The sequence below is a fragment of the Rattus norvegicus genome, chromosome 14 (assembly GCF_036323735.1).
Source record: "Rattus norvegicus strain BN/NHsdMcwi chromosome 14, GRCr8, whole genome shotgun sequence".
In the NCBI taxonomy this organism is placed as follows: Eukaryota; Metazoa; Chordata; class Mammalia; order Rodentia; family Muridae; genus Rattus; species Rattus norvegicus.
This window is the reverse complement of record NC_086032.1, coordinates 79,070,295-79,085,537: the sequence shown is the minus strand read 5'-3', so window position 1 is coordinate 79,085,537 and position 15,243 is coordinate 79,070,295. Positions and strand designations below refer to the sequence as shown.

The 15,243-nt window shown below is 49.1% G+C and overlaps 1 protein-coding gene and 1 long non-coding RNA gene across 10 annotated transcripts in view; one reads left to right on the top strand and one right to left on the bottom strand.

Annotated features, from left to right (window-relative positions):
• Positions 1–593: 593 nt before the first annotated feature.
• On the bottom strand, positions 594–4,504 carry LOC134481855 (uncharacterized). The gene is made up of 2 exons (XR_010057716.1): positions 3,156–4,504; positions 594–1,619 (listed from the first exon to the last, which is right to left on the bottom strand). It is a non-coding gene; the product is annotated as an uncharacterized LOC134481855 (long non-coding RNA).
• A 1-nt stretch (position 4,505) lies between these two features.
• The window catches only part of Afap1 (actin filament associated protein 1), a 113,072-nt gene continuing 102,334 nt past the window's right edge, over positions 4,506–15,243 (top strand). For 8 of the 9 annotated variants that reach the window (XM_063272812.1, XM_008770247.4, XM_039091572.2 and 5 more), the window contains exon 1: positions 4,506–4,754. The gene's annotated coding sequence lies outside the window, so the exon portion shown is untranslated. The remainder of the gene's footprint in view (positions 4,755–15,243) is intronic. The other variant, NM_080900.2, reaches the window with a different exon arrangement.

The following is a 15,243-nucleotide window of genomic DNA, read 5'->3' as shown; positions in this document are numbered from 1 at the left end:
CTACTTCTCTTCTTCTTCTTCTTCTTCTTCTTCTTCTTCTTCTTCTTCTTCTTCTTCTTCTTCTTCTTCTTCTTCTTCTTCTTCTTCTTCTTCTTTTCTTCTTCCTCCTCCTCCCTCCTCCATCTCCTTCCTCCTCCTCCTTCCTCTTACTCCTTCTTCTTCCTCCTCCCTCCTCCTTCTTCCTCCCTCCTCCTCTTCTTCCTCCCTCCTCCTCTTCTTCCTCCTTCCTCCTCCTCCTTCCTCTTCCTCCTCCTTCCTCCTCCTCCTTCCTCTTCCTTCTTCCTCCCTCCTCCTCCTGCTTCTCCTCCTTCTTCCTCCTCCTCCTCCTCCTTCTTGAGCTAAAGACCTGCTAATGCTTCCCAGAATGACTGTAAGTGTGGCTGTGGCTGTGCATGTGTGGAGGTCAGAGGTCAACTTTGGATGTCATTACTTGATTCTTTTTCTTTTTTAAAAAGAAGATTTATTTATTCATGTCAGTGTTTTGCCTGCATGTATGTCTGTGCAGCATGTGTGTGGCTGGTGCCTTTGGAAGTCAGAAGAGGCAGTGATCACATGGAACTGGAGTTACAGATGGTTATGAGCTGCTGTGTGGGTGCTGGGAACCAAACCTGGGTCTTTTGCAAGAGCAAGCAGCCAGTGTTCTTAACCACTGTACCATCTCTCTGCAGACTTGCCGTTTCCTCATTGTTGTTGAGACAGGGTCTCTCATCACTGTGGCTCACTGATTAGGCTAGGCTGACTGGCCAGAAAGTACTGGGAATGCCCCTGCCTCTGCTTTCTCCCCTTTGGGATTACAAGTAAGATATATCACATAAACATCTCTACAGACCATGTGCTATTAGCTATGTACCGTTGGGAAAGCTTTACTTCAACGTGTGCATCTGTGCAGATACTCATGGAGGCCAGAAGGGGGCGTTGGATCCCTTGGAGCTGGAGCAGTAGTTCTCAACCCTTTTGTGGGCCACATGTTAGAAATTCTGCGTATCAGATATGTTCATCACGATTCATAACCATACAAAAATTACAGTCATGAAATAGCAACAAAATGATTTTATGATTGGGGGTCACCACAACAGGAGGTAGTGTATGAAAGGGTCACAGCATCAGGAAGATTGAGAATCACTGAGCTGGAGTTACAGGCGTTTGTAAGCTGCCTCAACTGAATTCTGAACTCTGATCCTCTGATCGAAGGTGCACATTCTTAATGACTGAGCCACCTCTTCAGCCCTGGGGGAATCACTAAACCCTAGAAACTGGAAGTGGGATTGTATAATCAACACAGCTTACACATATTGCTTGAATTAGACAAACAACCATTTGTTGCATTGTTCCAGGGAGCAATGAAGCATGATGTCGTGGTTTTGCCAGCATTCACAGGAGTCCTGTTAGATTTGGGGGTGTGTTGTGCGAAATGTAATTAAAGGAAGACAATGTACACATTGCACTGGGATTCGAAAAGAATAAGAACCTACAATGCTGTCTCCCTGAAACTAAGCTGGAGAGATGGCTCAGCGGTTAAGAGCACTGGCTGCTCTTCCAGAGGTCCTGAGTTCAATTCCCAGCAACCATGGCTCATGGCTCACGACCATCTGTAGTGGGATCCGATGTCCTCTTCTGGCCTGCAGGTGTACATGCAAACACAGCACTCATATACATAAATCAATAAGTTTAAGAAAGACAGAGAGAAACTGAGCTGCGCATGGTGACTCCTCATACCTCTGTCATCTCTAATGATGAGGCAAAAGGATTGGGAATTCAGGGCCATCCCTGGTAAGTACAGAGTTCAAAGTCAGTTGGGAACTTGTTGAAATTAATTAATTAATTAATTGTTTTGGCCAGCCAGATTACAAGAGGAGGATAATGAGCCATCATTTATTTCCCTTACCCTCTGTATAAACATGTGTGCACTCACACAAATACACACAAACACACACGTGCACACACGCGCACACACTCGCACGCGCACACACGCACACGCTAGGCAGCAGAACTAATAGCTCTGCAGTTTGGGGGAGTCACAGAACTCAAGCTGGAAGTGTGGAGCTCCAGACCCCGCCCTCTGTTTCTGACACTCTCCTTTCTACCTTTTCATACAAGGGTCAAAGTCTCCCAACACGGACTGATGCATGCAGTGTAGCCATCATTTGGGGTGGATGTTGGGAGGGGGGAGCGGCCACAAGCGAACTACTTGCATGCATCTGTGTGTCTATCCAGAAGCACGGCTCACCTACCAATGCAGATCAACCTTGGCCAAATGGGTGTGAGACAGAGGACGGATGGAGAGCCTAACTAAACTAATTGTGGTCCTCAGAAAAGCCAAGGCACATGCGTGAGATGAGCCTCAGAGGTCTTCTGGTCCCTTGCTCAGGTTCTCAAGGAGGAAGCCTGAGTGTGAAGGAAGAGGAGGTGACCTGACCTCGGAGCCAGGGAAGAGATTAATGTCCCCCTCCCGCAGTGCAGCAAAGACCCAGAGTCAGTACAGAGGGCTCAAAAATAAATAAGTAAAGGTATTTTTCATGAGTTGTGATTCATTTTAGAAGGAAATATCTGCGGTTATGTTTGGAGCCTGGGGCACTGTCTACATCTACATTTAATTGCTGTGGAGTGAGCTGACCAGAAATCCACGCAGATGCCAGCGGGCTCTGTCATCGTAGAAAAAGCCGGTTCTAATGCTTGGTTGGATTGAACTGCTTGAGCTCCAGATAAAATAGTGCACAATGCTCTGGAGGACACTTTTATAGCTAACCCCTTTCTCACCTCCAGCCAGAACCAGTTACCCCCCAACCCTCCTACGAAACAGGGCTCAGGCCACTGGACGACAGCTCAGGATGACAGGGTAACACAGGCTGGAGTGACTGGCCTTTAGACATTTCTGTTCTTAAAATGTCCCAGGCCAGGGGTTGGGGATTTAGCTCAGTGGTAGAGCGCTTGCCTAGCAAGCACAAGGCCCTGGGTTTGGTCCCCAGCTCCGGAAAAAAAAAAGAAAAAGAAAAAAGAAAGGAAAAGAAAATGTCCCAGGCCGTAACAGCCACCTCTCCTGCCCTCACACCACCTGCCTTCTCCTCCCCTCCCCTCTTTCTTGATTCCCTTTATTTTCCTCCTTTCCTACCTTTCCCCAAACACAACTACTCCCGTTTTTGAACATGGCAACTCACCATTCTTCTTCTTTGTCCCAGCACTGGCTCTTACAGCAGGATGGTGTTCCGGAGCGTCTTAGTTATTTCTCTTGCACTGATAAAATACCCGGGCGAAAGCAACTTAGGAAAGAAAGGTTTCTTTTGGCCCACAGCTCTCTAGCTGTGGTTCAGGAGCTGGAGGCCGCTGGTCACACCACACTCACCTTCAAGAAGCCCAGGTCGATGAACACCTGTCCTCGGCTGCAATCTCCTTTTCATACAGACCAAGGCCTGAGCCCAGTGACTGGTGCTACCTGCCTTTAGTGTTTATTAGTCTTCCCACCTTAACCAAAATCTAGGTAACTGCTCTCTGTATGTGCATGCCCCGATATGGGGTAATCCTTTCCAGGCTGTCCCATCAAGTTGACAATGAACACTAACCACACCAATTAAAACCATCCCCAAGGCTAGTTCTTCTCTCACGAGGAAAGGGCTGTACCAAGGGGGCCCAGTGTCTAGGCAAGCAGATCATCTGTTGGCTCGGAGAGTCTGACAGGAGGACTGAGGCTCTACCCAGACTCTAGTGTGCACTGAGGAGTCTCACCTAGGAAGGGCAGGCTGGCCTATCTCTGGAAGTTAAGAGGTTTGTAATTTTTGGGCAGTCTAACTGAGGTCTGGTGGAAGTCACTGATGGTTGGATTGGGTCCTGCAGTGGATACAGGCTTCTGGTGAGGGTATCCATGCCAAGAGAAGGATGTTATTGGCTCAAGCCCTGATCACAAGGCCTCGTGTCAGAGGCAGAGGGGAAGTCTTGGAGGGGAGGAGGGACAGGTTGTGGAATAGAGGGAAATCCACGAATGTTGTAGAGATACCTTCCAGAACAGTTTTCTAAAGCTTGGGCAGGTTTTAAAGATAATTCAGATATGGATAAATGGAAATGGTAGGTAGAATAGGAGTCATGCCTGGTGGAGGGGATGGAAAAAAGAAAAATCAAGGCTCTGAGCAGAAAGGGACTAGATTAATACTGGGCTCCCGAAGTGCGACAGAGAGACAGACCAGCTCGGTACAGCACCTAAAGGGAGTTTTTTTTCTCTTTCTTTCCTAACAATACCGACACACCTCGAAATGTTTGCTGAGTGGCCAGAAGACGGACAGGCTATGAAGATTGTAATTCGGATGGCAGGAGATATTGTTCCTTGAGCCTCAGTTTTCCTTTAGAACCAATATTCTAGCTTTGAGATGAGCACTGAGTACCGCTGAACCGAGTCCACGTGGGCGCTGAGCCCAGCCCAAAACCAGGTCAGCACAGGGTCCGGGGTGCGGGCTCCGACCCGCGGCCCCGCCCAGCCTCTCTTTGTTCCTTCTGGCCCCGCCCCCTCTCCCCAGCTTCCTCACCATTGGCTAGAGGGCGGGTCCTTTCTGCCCAGGGGGCGGGGCTATGGAGACAGGCGGGGCCTATCGCGCCTGCGCAGAGTCCTCCAGCCGCAGCTCGCACCAGCGGTGTCTGGGCTCCGGGTCCAGACTGAGATCGCTGAGCTGCGCAGGGCCCCGCCCCGGGCTCCATTGTTGAGGCAGCGGACGCTCCGCGGTCTGCGCTCCTTTCGGCCGTCCTGCGCTCACGAGCCACTGAATCCTGAGGTGAGGCGGCGGCGACTTTGAACCAGGAGCGGGGGCCAGGTGTCCCACGATGTCCCTGGACAAGGTCCCCAAGCTGGATGCCCTGGGCCGGGCAGGGTCCCCAGACAAGGCTGGGCAGGGTCTCCACGGCCGGGTAGGGTCCTCGAGGCCCTTCAGGGTGTTAGACGGGGTTGACCAGGGACTCCTGACAAGGCAGCGTCTCTGGACAGGGCAGGGTCTCTATACAGGGCTGGACGGGGTCTCCAGAGCTAAGTTGGGTCCCTGGCGGTCAGAGTCCCCAGGGCCAGGTAGGATCCCCGAGGCCCTGCAGGGTCCCCAGACAGAACTGGGCAGGGTCAGCGGGCAGGGATGGTTTTCCAGGAACTGCTCGAAGATCTCCCAACATCGGACAAGGGCAGACCGCATACTTGGACTTACAGGACAGCCGCTGAGGCTGAAGTGGGGTTCCTGGCTCGGCGGTCGGCTGAAGCGGGTCAGAGCGTGCGTTGCTGGGTTGGTGACCGCTGCCTTCCCCTCCGGAGGGATGGGAACCCGGAGAGGACCGACCCGGATGGACCGGAGCACACACGAGTCCGTGCGCCCTGGCATTGTCTCGCCGCCGGTGGCACAGAGGGCTCTGCGCCTCCAGGTCCTGTTCGCCCTACCAGTGGGCTCTTTTCCGGCCCTCTTGGGTGTAGATGGTTGATTGTCACCAAGAGTGACCTGGTGGTGTTGGGGGGGACCCTTGCGTGAGGGAGCCTTTCTGTTTCCCTATGTGATGTGGATGGCTCCGGAGGTAACTACGTGGACATAAGTGTGTAGGGTGGCTTGGCGAGTGGGAAGGTCCCTGTATTGGTACGATTTCGTGTGTCCGTGAGGGTGACAGCGTGGACACGCGCGCATGGGATCCTGGTCCTGTGTCCCATGGCTTGTCGACCCAGGCTTTGCCCATTCAGCCCTGGTCCCCGCTTTGGGTGTGCATTGGGCACTGGTGTTTAGGTGAGGTGAGCGAAGCCCTGTGCGTACTGGGCGCAGTTGGTTTAAGGTGGTGGACCGACTGCCACCCGCGCTCTTCAGTGTTTTCGTATTGTCTTTACTCAGTGAGCTGGAGCGGGGGAGGGGGAAGCGCCACACGGGCTCTGGAGTAGCCTGCCTGCGAATGTGTCCCTCACCCTGCGGGTCCCTGGGGAGTGTAGGGCTGTCACTGTGGTGGGAGCTGTGAGTCCAGCCATGGAGATTGTTACTCCAGCTCTAGGCCTGGCGACCCAGAGGCGGGTGCTGATTGGAGGGAGCAGAGCCTCTCTGCCCTCAGCTTCTTGATTTCTTCCGTTGGGAAGAAAAAAAATCTGGAAAGCCAGAGAGTTGACTTTGTAACTCCCAGCCAGCGCCTGGCAAGTGGAGGAAACTCTCCCAAGAACTTGGCGGGCTGCAGAATGCGTTTGAATCAAGAAAATCCACACCCAGGGAACTAAGCCAAAGCAGTTACAGTTGGAGATCAGATTTATGAAGGCAGCCCTGGGGTGAGGTCTAGGGAGGGGACCTGATGCTGCCCCTCAGTCTGGGCCCTCCTCAGTACTAACTAATGTGGAAGCCATTCATTTAGATACTGCTTCTTCAAGCATTTTAAAACCCACTTGTCATGTAACAAGAATGATTTGTGTGTGTGTGTGTGTGTGTGTGTGTGTGCACATGCGTGGGCGATTGTATGTGTGAAGTCAAGGCAGTGTTTTGATTTTTTGTGGGGAGAGGGCAGGCTGCAGTTGGAACAAGGAGTTTCAATAAGCAACCCACAATTTGTCCTAAAAGAGAGCCCGACGCTAATAGCAGGGATAGGATACAAGACTGAGCTGAGAGCCATCCCTGTCCGATTGTAAGATCTAGGTTTAGTCTCTGTCCTCTCCTCTTCTGCACTTGCACGAGCTCAGCTCTGGGTGTTGAGCTATGGCAAGCCTCTGCCTCACCACACTTTCTCTCTGAGCCTTTCTGTATTAGTCCTGTCCTTCAGGACTTACCTTGTGAGCTCAGGGACATTGTGAGTTTGGGCCAAAAGGACCTATCATAGCTTGGGGAAAAAAAAAAAAAAAACAATCTGAAAGACACAGACTCAGTTTGTTCCCGGGAGCAGGCAGGAGGTGGGGCCAAATGAGAGGGCCTTTGTCTACACCATGAATCCAGGTATTTTCATGTTGTTTTAGAGCTACAAAGCCTTGACTCTCCAAAGATATTAAAGGTTTTTTTTTTAAACCTGTCTGACTGAGTTTTTTTTATGATGTAAACTACATGAACAGAATTCGTTGAGTCTAATTTTGTCCCTGAAGTTGAGTACTGTCCTTCCTGGGTGGTTTCTCTTCTAGGTTTTAGCCTTCTCACCTTTGAAGGTCTTAAACTAAACACTTTTAGGGAACATTCTTGGCCCTAAACCCTTCATTCTTTTAACCAAATATAGCAGAAGGAAGTTGGCCTATGGCAAAGATATAAAGGAGATATTTGAAAAATGTAGTCTAAAGAGCGAGCTACTTCCTTGCTTCTCAGTTTCTTTTTACAAAGGTGGAGCCAAGGACTGAGAGACGGTCCGTGGGCAAGGTTGCTGACTGCTCAAGCAGAGGACCCAGGGCTTGAGTCCTACACCCAAATGGTCTAGCTCCAGGGCACCCAATGCCATCTCTGGCCTCTGTGGACCCTGTGTGCTTGTGGAATGACAGATGCATGGAGGCGAAAGACCCATAAACATTAGGTAAAAGAAAATAAAATTTAAAAAGGTTGGGTAGGTCATCAGTGTATGGGACAAGTGTGTATGACGGAAGCTTGCACTTTTTGGTGTTGTCTTGCACACTTTTTGAAAAGTTAAAATTTGTTTTTGGCCTTTTTAAGGATTTACACACCCCTACCCCCCCCCCCCCCCGCCAGAGAGAGATGGGCGTGAGCTCACTCAAGAATGTGCATGTGTATGTGCATGTATACATGGAATGCCTTTGGAGGTCAGACGAGGGCATCAGATCTGCTAGATCTGCAGTTTCAGGGAGATGGGAGCCTCCTGATGTGGGTGCCGTAAACCAAACTCCATGAGCAGCAAGCATCCTTGACCATGAACTGTCTCTCAGCCCTTACACTCTCTTACCCTCAAAGCACTGCTCCAGCCCCTTTGAATCCTTTATAATTGTGTTTTGTTTGCATCTCCACTGTATCCTATTCCTCCCTTAATGAAGCTGTTGGGTGCAGATCTGTTTTCAAGAGCATCTGTTGGTGTGTAGTTGGATGGAGCCTGCCAACTGTGTGTTTCCAGGTCCCAATCCATAGCCGGGCTTTTATTCGAGAGGCTCTGAAACAAGTGGAATCTTGAGAATACCCCTAGTAGATGTCCTGGGCTCTGTCTAAATGTTGAAAGGCTCATTTAATCTTAGTCTGTTTAGCAAGGGACATCACATGTTAAGGGATTGGTGGAGGAGGTCAGCTCTAAGGAGCAGAAGCCAACCCTTCTGTGCTAGTCCGTGCATCTGTGGTGAGGTAGGCATTCAGCCTGCATAGTGTTTTCTGACTGGGTGTCTGTGTATAGAAAGGACACAGTCCTCTCTACTGTCTAGATAAGGACAGGGATTGAAAGTCAATGGTGGCAGTTCTTTCTGCCTAGGGGTGATGTTCCTGACTGCAACATATCCCCTTTTATTGAATCTCTTTCCTCTATTCAGTACTCCAGGTGCTTTGCTGTGTTGGGGACATTTACTTTATGAAGCACTTTTTTTTTTTGGTTCTTTTTTTTCGGAGCTGGAGACCGAACTCAGGGCCTTGCGCTTCCTAGGCAAGCGCTCTACCACTGAGCTAAATCCCCAACCCCTTTATGAAGCACTTTAAAGTTCCACTAGATCTTCTCTGTGGTTTTCTTTTCTTTTTTCTTTTCGATATTTAACTTGAACTCTAGCTTACTCGGGCTCATTGCGATGAGTATCTTTCAATGATAGCTGCCTGATTTCTGTCCAGATGAAGTGATAGAGGTCTCTGTGGAGAGACTGCACAGGGATGGTGTAGATCTCGACTTCTTCCCTATTGTCCTCTTGCCCATGTTCGCCCATCACTGAACGAACCAAATACCTTAGGTGCCACCTGTCTGCTCCCAGCCGTGTCTGGCGATTTCTGTGGCTGCCACGAGGGTTTTAAACCATGATGTCACGTCCCTTATTCTACAGTTCTGTAAGTCATCACCATGTAGCCCTCACATCACAGCGTATGATTGCTTTTTTTTTTTTTTCTTTTCTTTTCTTTCGGAGCTGGGGACCGAACCCAGGGCCTTGCACTTGCTAGGCAAGCGCTCTACCACTGAGCTAAATCCCCAACCCCCGTATGATTGCTTTTTTTCAGATGGTATGTCTATAGCTATGGTGTCACTACACTCAGGGTTTCCCAGGTCACCTTTTCCACTAGATTCCTGTGTCCGTTACTGTATTTAGGCCCAGAACCTTTCTGTGTGTTGACAGGATGTAGATGTGAGTGGGTTAAAGATTACTTCCTGTAGTTCTCCAGGAGGGGACTTGAGTTAGTTTTTGGCTTTTTAAGTTAGGTTCTCTCAGCTTCAGTTCCCTGATTTGTGCAAGCGTGTTAAATCTTAGTAATAATGCTTTAAAAATATTGTTGTTGTTGTTGTTATTATTATTATTATTTGGAAGATTCAATGCAATTACAAATAGAAAGGATTTTTTTTAAGATGTAAAATCCTATGTTGTCTAAGTTATAAGAGCACGCAGCATTAAGGCTTCATTTTCTCTGCTTTTCTAGACACACACTAGAGACCTGGATTCAGTGCCAGGAAACTTAGCATTGTTTTACATCCTGAATGATCACTATCATTTGGTAGGCGTTTTGGGGAAATCATTAAGTTCGAATTCCGGTTTTATATGGTTTATATGAAAACGTGTGTGTGTGTGTGTGTGTGTGTGTGTGTGTGTGTGTGTGTGTGTGTGTGAGCTTCTGATGGATTCTGTAACAGTTCAGAGCCATAAGCACCTTCCTTTAATGGCTGATTTCTTTCTTGATCTTTTGGCTCCTAAGGGACCTGACTGGAGATTCAGGAAGGCAAAGGTCAGGATGGTCAGAGGTCAAGGCCAGGGAAGCAGCCATTTGGTGCAACTCGGTATCCTCCTAGTGAGGGGCAAGTATCGGAATAAGTCCAGCTCTTGCAGCAGGAGGTTTGCTTGGATCCTTCTCCCCAGGCCATCTTGGCAGCCATACATTGACTGTCCCAGGGCCAGCTGTCAGTCCTGCCCCCATTTCTTCACCAATTTCAACTGAACACTTTTGTTGCTCTAACATTACAACAAGAGAACACAGAGGCTCACAAGCTCAGCAGTGGGCCTCAAAGAATGTCTGTTGAGAAACGCAGATAATAATGTACAGCAGCCTATGCAGCATCAACAGACATACAGAATTCCTGCGGTGTGGGAAAGCGCAGTGCTGTGGCTCAGCGCTGTGACCAGTGACTCAGTCCAGCAGCTGGAGTTTCCTATGGGGGTTTGATGGTTGAATTTCCCGAAACACTGGCAATGCTGGACTGGTAAAGGAAAGGCAGTGCATGATGGGAAATGTAAATTTCGTAGTGTTCTGGACAATTCGGAATCCCTAAAATCTGTGACTGCGGTGAAAACTGTGATCTGTTGTTTTGGATGGAATGTGGCTATCCCTCTCTTTTGTGGAGTGTGTATGTGTGTGTGTAAGTGTGTGTGTGTGCGCACGCGCATGTGCGCGCATGTGTACATGAACGCTTGTGTGACTGAACCCAGGACCCTGGGCTTGCAAGGCAAGTAAGTGCTTTGCTTTGCTATTAAATGAAATCTCATCAGGTGGTAGTGGGACACACAGCCTTTAATCCCAGCACTTGGAGGCAGAGGCAGGCTGGTCTCTGTGAGTTAGAGGCCAGCCTGATCTACAAAGTAAGTTCTAGAACAGCCAGGGGAGAAACTTTGTCTTGAAAAGAAAGAAAGAAAGAAAGAAAAAAGGACAGAAAGACAGACAGACAGGAAGGAAGGAAGGGAGAGAGAGAGAGAGAGAGAGAGAGAGAGAGAGAGTAAGAAAGAGAAAAAGGAAGGGAAAGAATTCCAGTCCCAGCCCTGCTTCTCAGGGTTACTGAATGCCACACTACTGGCTACTCTTTGTCAGTTCACTAACTTCGTCAAACAACATACACACACCATCTCACACTGTTGCTTGGCAGAAATTGGCCAGGGAGTGTTTTTAGCTCTAGAAGAATTGCTTCCAGGCTCAGTGTCTCATTGGCTATTAGGAGTTTCTTGCAACCCCAGGACCACGTTCTCTATCAACTGGGGACCACCATTCACTCTGAAAGGCCCTTCCTCCTTTCCTTTCCTTTCCTTTCCTTTCCTTTCCTTTCCTTTCCTTTCCTTTCCTTTCCTTTCCTTTCCTTCCTTCCTTCTTCCATCCCTTCCTTCTTACCTCCCTTCCTCCCTTTTTCCCTTCCTCCCTTTGCTACCATGTGACCGTCAGAGCCTCTGTTGAAGCTGTAAGACACCCTTATGCACGTTGCATTTCTACGCAGAGAAAGTTCCAAAGTTGATCTGAAGGCTGATATGTCCAATTGACCACCTGGATAAGAGAGGAAGAGCCAGTTTGCTGTGTACTCGGACAGTTACAGGTCTAGGGTTTGGCATGAGTGTCTATGGGGGTCAGTCATTGTGTCCCCCGAAGTCACCTGGTCGTCTTACTGCAGCATCTTGTGATGTTGCAGTGTTACTTTCCATTCATGGTCATGTAAATCGAGTCACCAGCGGTTTAAACCAACTGTCAGGCACATGAAGATTCCGTTCTGTTTGTGGGTGTAAGCATGTGGGGTGTGTGTGTGTGTGTGTGTGTGTGTGTGTGTGTGTGTGTGTGTTTGCTCACACAGAGGACAATTCTCATGAGTTCAAGAGTTGGTTTGTTCTTTCCAGACACAGCCTGGAAGCAGAGGATCAAACCCAGGATGTCAGGATTTTGTGACAAACCCTTTTACCTGAGAGGCAGAGGCAGAGGCAGGATGTCAGTTCTAGGCCAACCTGGCCCATATTGGGAGTTTAAGGCCAGGTTGCATAGGAAGACCCTGTTTCAAAAACAAAGACATATTGTTCTGACTTTCTGTGGAGGTTTGCAGTACTGGAGACAGGTCAGCCTCATGCGGCTTGTTTTTGGAGCATTAAAGTGGCCTGCTGAGAGTAGTTTTGCCAAGAAATCCTTAGAGATTCTGCTGGTGGAAGAAACACCCAGGTGGGGAATTTGGGACCTTGCCTTCTCAAGGTTTAGCTGGAGGACCCCTTATTTCTGGAATGGACTCAGCTGGAATGAGTCAGCTCAGCTGACAGTCACACTCTAAAGGGTCAGCACACCCGCTGTTTCAAGGCATAAGGGAAGCCAGTAAATGAAGCCTGGGGTCTCATTAATTTGAGCCAGTGTGCCTCTGGGCAAGGAGACACTTAAGCAGGACCACCAATTGTAAGACCAAGCATGGCCCTGCCCATCGAATTTAAGCACAATTCCCTGCCCACCCCCATCCCTGTGTGGTAAAGGTCAGCATTGCTCTGGTAGGAATTTTATGAGAAACTGGAACCTGGGCTGGGGTGCAGCTCAGCAGCGGGGTGCTTGCCTAGGGTGCAGGATGGCCTGGGTTCCACCCTAACCTTCATAAGGAAAAACAAGCGAAGAAAAAACAAAAACAAAAAAAAACCCCCAGAACCCTTACTTTTAAGATAGAACCCGAGCTTGGTGGATTTAGGAATGCTCTCGTCTCCTGGGCAGATGTTTCCCGTGTTGGGTGTGTTTTTCCTGGGTCTGGGATTTACAGCTTTCCACACAAAGTGTCTTCAAAGTGGCTAGGCTCCCCAAAGCTTAGGAATGCATACTTGGTATGGTCTTCTTCTCGGTCAAGGCTCAGATTTTGTTTAAACATTAAATACCCATTTTAAACATAGTTACACAAGCACATGGTTTTAAGAGTCAAAAGTTCTTCAAAGCATGAAACAAAAACAGAGCAGTCAACCCTATCCTTCTCCACTCCAGCCCTATCCCTAAGGGCCGCCACTTTGAAGGTTTTAGCTGAGGAGGGGAGAGAGAAAGAGGGGAGGGAAGAGAGGAGGAGTAGTGGGGGGACTGGGTGAAGAGGGAGAGGAGGGAAGCAGGAAGTGGGAGAAGGATGAGAAAGGGAGAACACAGAGTGGGACTGTGGAAGTGGTGGGGTTGGGGTCACCCACTCTGTCCTCAACTTCCAATGCCTACTTCTTTGCTCTTCCAGCCTCCCAAGAATAGTCTTGTGAGGTAGTTGTACAGAATAAGGAAATGTGGACTTGGTTCTAGTTTTGATTCTTGGTTCGGAATGCCTGGAGGTGATAGGAACATCTTTCCTCCACACCAGTACTTCACCGGAGTGATAGCATTGTGTAACAGCTAGATGACTGGAGGCCTCAGGCTGGGGCCCACAGCCAGGAGCTTCAGGGACAGAATGAGGGTGGAGATTCTCAGCTCCACCCCCAGCCCCTGGGGAGCCTGGGGTGGTGGTAGAGACTGAACTAATCAAGTAAGCAGTCAGTCAATCAGCCTCCATGTTGGAACAATGGGGCTTACCAAGCTCAACTGTTGTGGATGTCTGGAGATAACAGGGAGGCAGCTGTGCCCATGGCGCTCTTGAAGCATCATGCGTTTCCTTTTGGGAAGATTCTTCCAACTTTTTCTCTAGATCCTCGTATGAAGTTTTTATCATTGTTTTAAATTTCGAAAACTCCATTATAGTTTTTGAAGGGTGGAGGTATGTGGTGTACATACACACACACACACACACACACACACACACACACACACACACACCCATGCACGCTCATGAAGTCCTTGAAACATCCTGATTTCAAGGATTTAGTTAATTTTTTTTAAAAACAGCTATTTTATTTTCTAGCTTGCGTGTAAAATGTATGCATTTTTGAATTTTTATGTCACCTTAGGATTGTCACCTCTCCAGTGCAGTTCCTTTTGTGACGACCTTGGTTGTTGGTACAGAGGTTTCTGTGAGGTTCGAGATCTGGAAGGGATCTCGCTGGTGTGTATGTGTGTGGACGGTCTGGTATTCAGAGATGTTGGAAACAGAACACAGTGTTCTTTGGGGCTGGAGAGATGGCTCAGCGGTGAAGGGTACTCGCAGAGGACCCAAGTTTAGTTCCCAGCACCGCAGGGCGACTTGCAACCATCCGTAACTGTACTTCTTGGAGCCCCGTTGTGGCCTCTGCATACATGACACACACATGATGCACAGACGAACAATGCCCTTTTAGTACTTTTCTGTGGCTGTGATAAACCACCATGGCCGAGGAGGAAGCTTGTAGATGGAAGGCTTGTTTGGGCTTCTGGGTCTAGAGGGATAAGAGACCATTGCAGTAGGAAGCAGGGTACTCAGTGGCAGGCATGGTGGCTGGAGCAGGAAGCTGAGAGCTTACATCCTCTATTGCCAGTTGTCATCAGATAACACAAAGATCAGTGTGCTGCTGGCTTGTGCTACATCAGGTGCCTGTCCTTTTCCTTCTGTTTTAGGCATTACTGAAAGGAGGGGACTGGGCCTTGTGCGCTCTCCCACTCTAAGGATGAATGCCAACACTGGTGTGATGGATGTTACCAGAAGGTGGGGGCTCTGCAAATCAAGGGCTAGATGAAGGTGGCGGGGTTTCTGATGAGGTCAGTTCCCTGACAGGAAGGGGCACAAGAAGGCATTCTCTGCCTCTCTCCTTGACGTATGAGAAAGGTGGCTGTCTGCAGGGCAGAAAGAATGGCCTCTCTAGGAGTCAGACATCCCATCTTCGAGACGATGAGAAATAGATCTCTGTTGTTCTTAAGCCATGCAGAGTGCGAGATTTTGTTATGGCAGCTGGCGGACGGATATAGACAGGGTTCTAGAATATTGATAGTGTCCTAAAAATAGATCCGGCGCTACATTCCTTTGTCTGTTAAAGATGGAGGAATGAAATCAGGCTGCCTGCATCTGACGGCTTCCCGTCTTCTCTTTCCCCGATGGTGATCTACAGCTAAGTTATACGTGGTGTGACTTTCTTTGTGCCTCTAGCATCCTTGTCTCGTCCTTTGTTAAGGTGCAGGGTAGAGTTTGCCGGCCTGGCTCAAGGCTCACAATCTGGGTGCGGACTCCGAGTTATTAGCATTCAGCTTCTGAGTCACCGTCATCCACTTGGTAATCGAGCCAGCAGCTTCAGCCTTTTTTCTAAAGCTCAGTCTAGGAGTGGCACTCAGTGGCTTGCTCTTTTCAGTGTCCCTGTTCTGGGCACGTGCTGCTCCCGCTCTTCCATCGTCTCCCATGGTCAAGCCGTCAGCATCGCTCTCTGTTGTCCAGGTTGGGGCTGCCTCTGAGAGCACCCACACACCTTCAGCCATGCCTCTTTCGACAGCACTCACCCCCGAGCTTGACTAGTGCAGCGCTCAGGCCTGCTCGACCGTATTAGATTTTTGCAGCTGTGATAAAGCTTTGATTCGAATGACTTGTGTC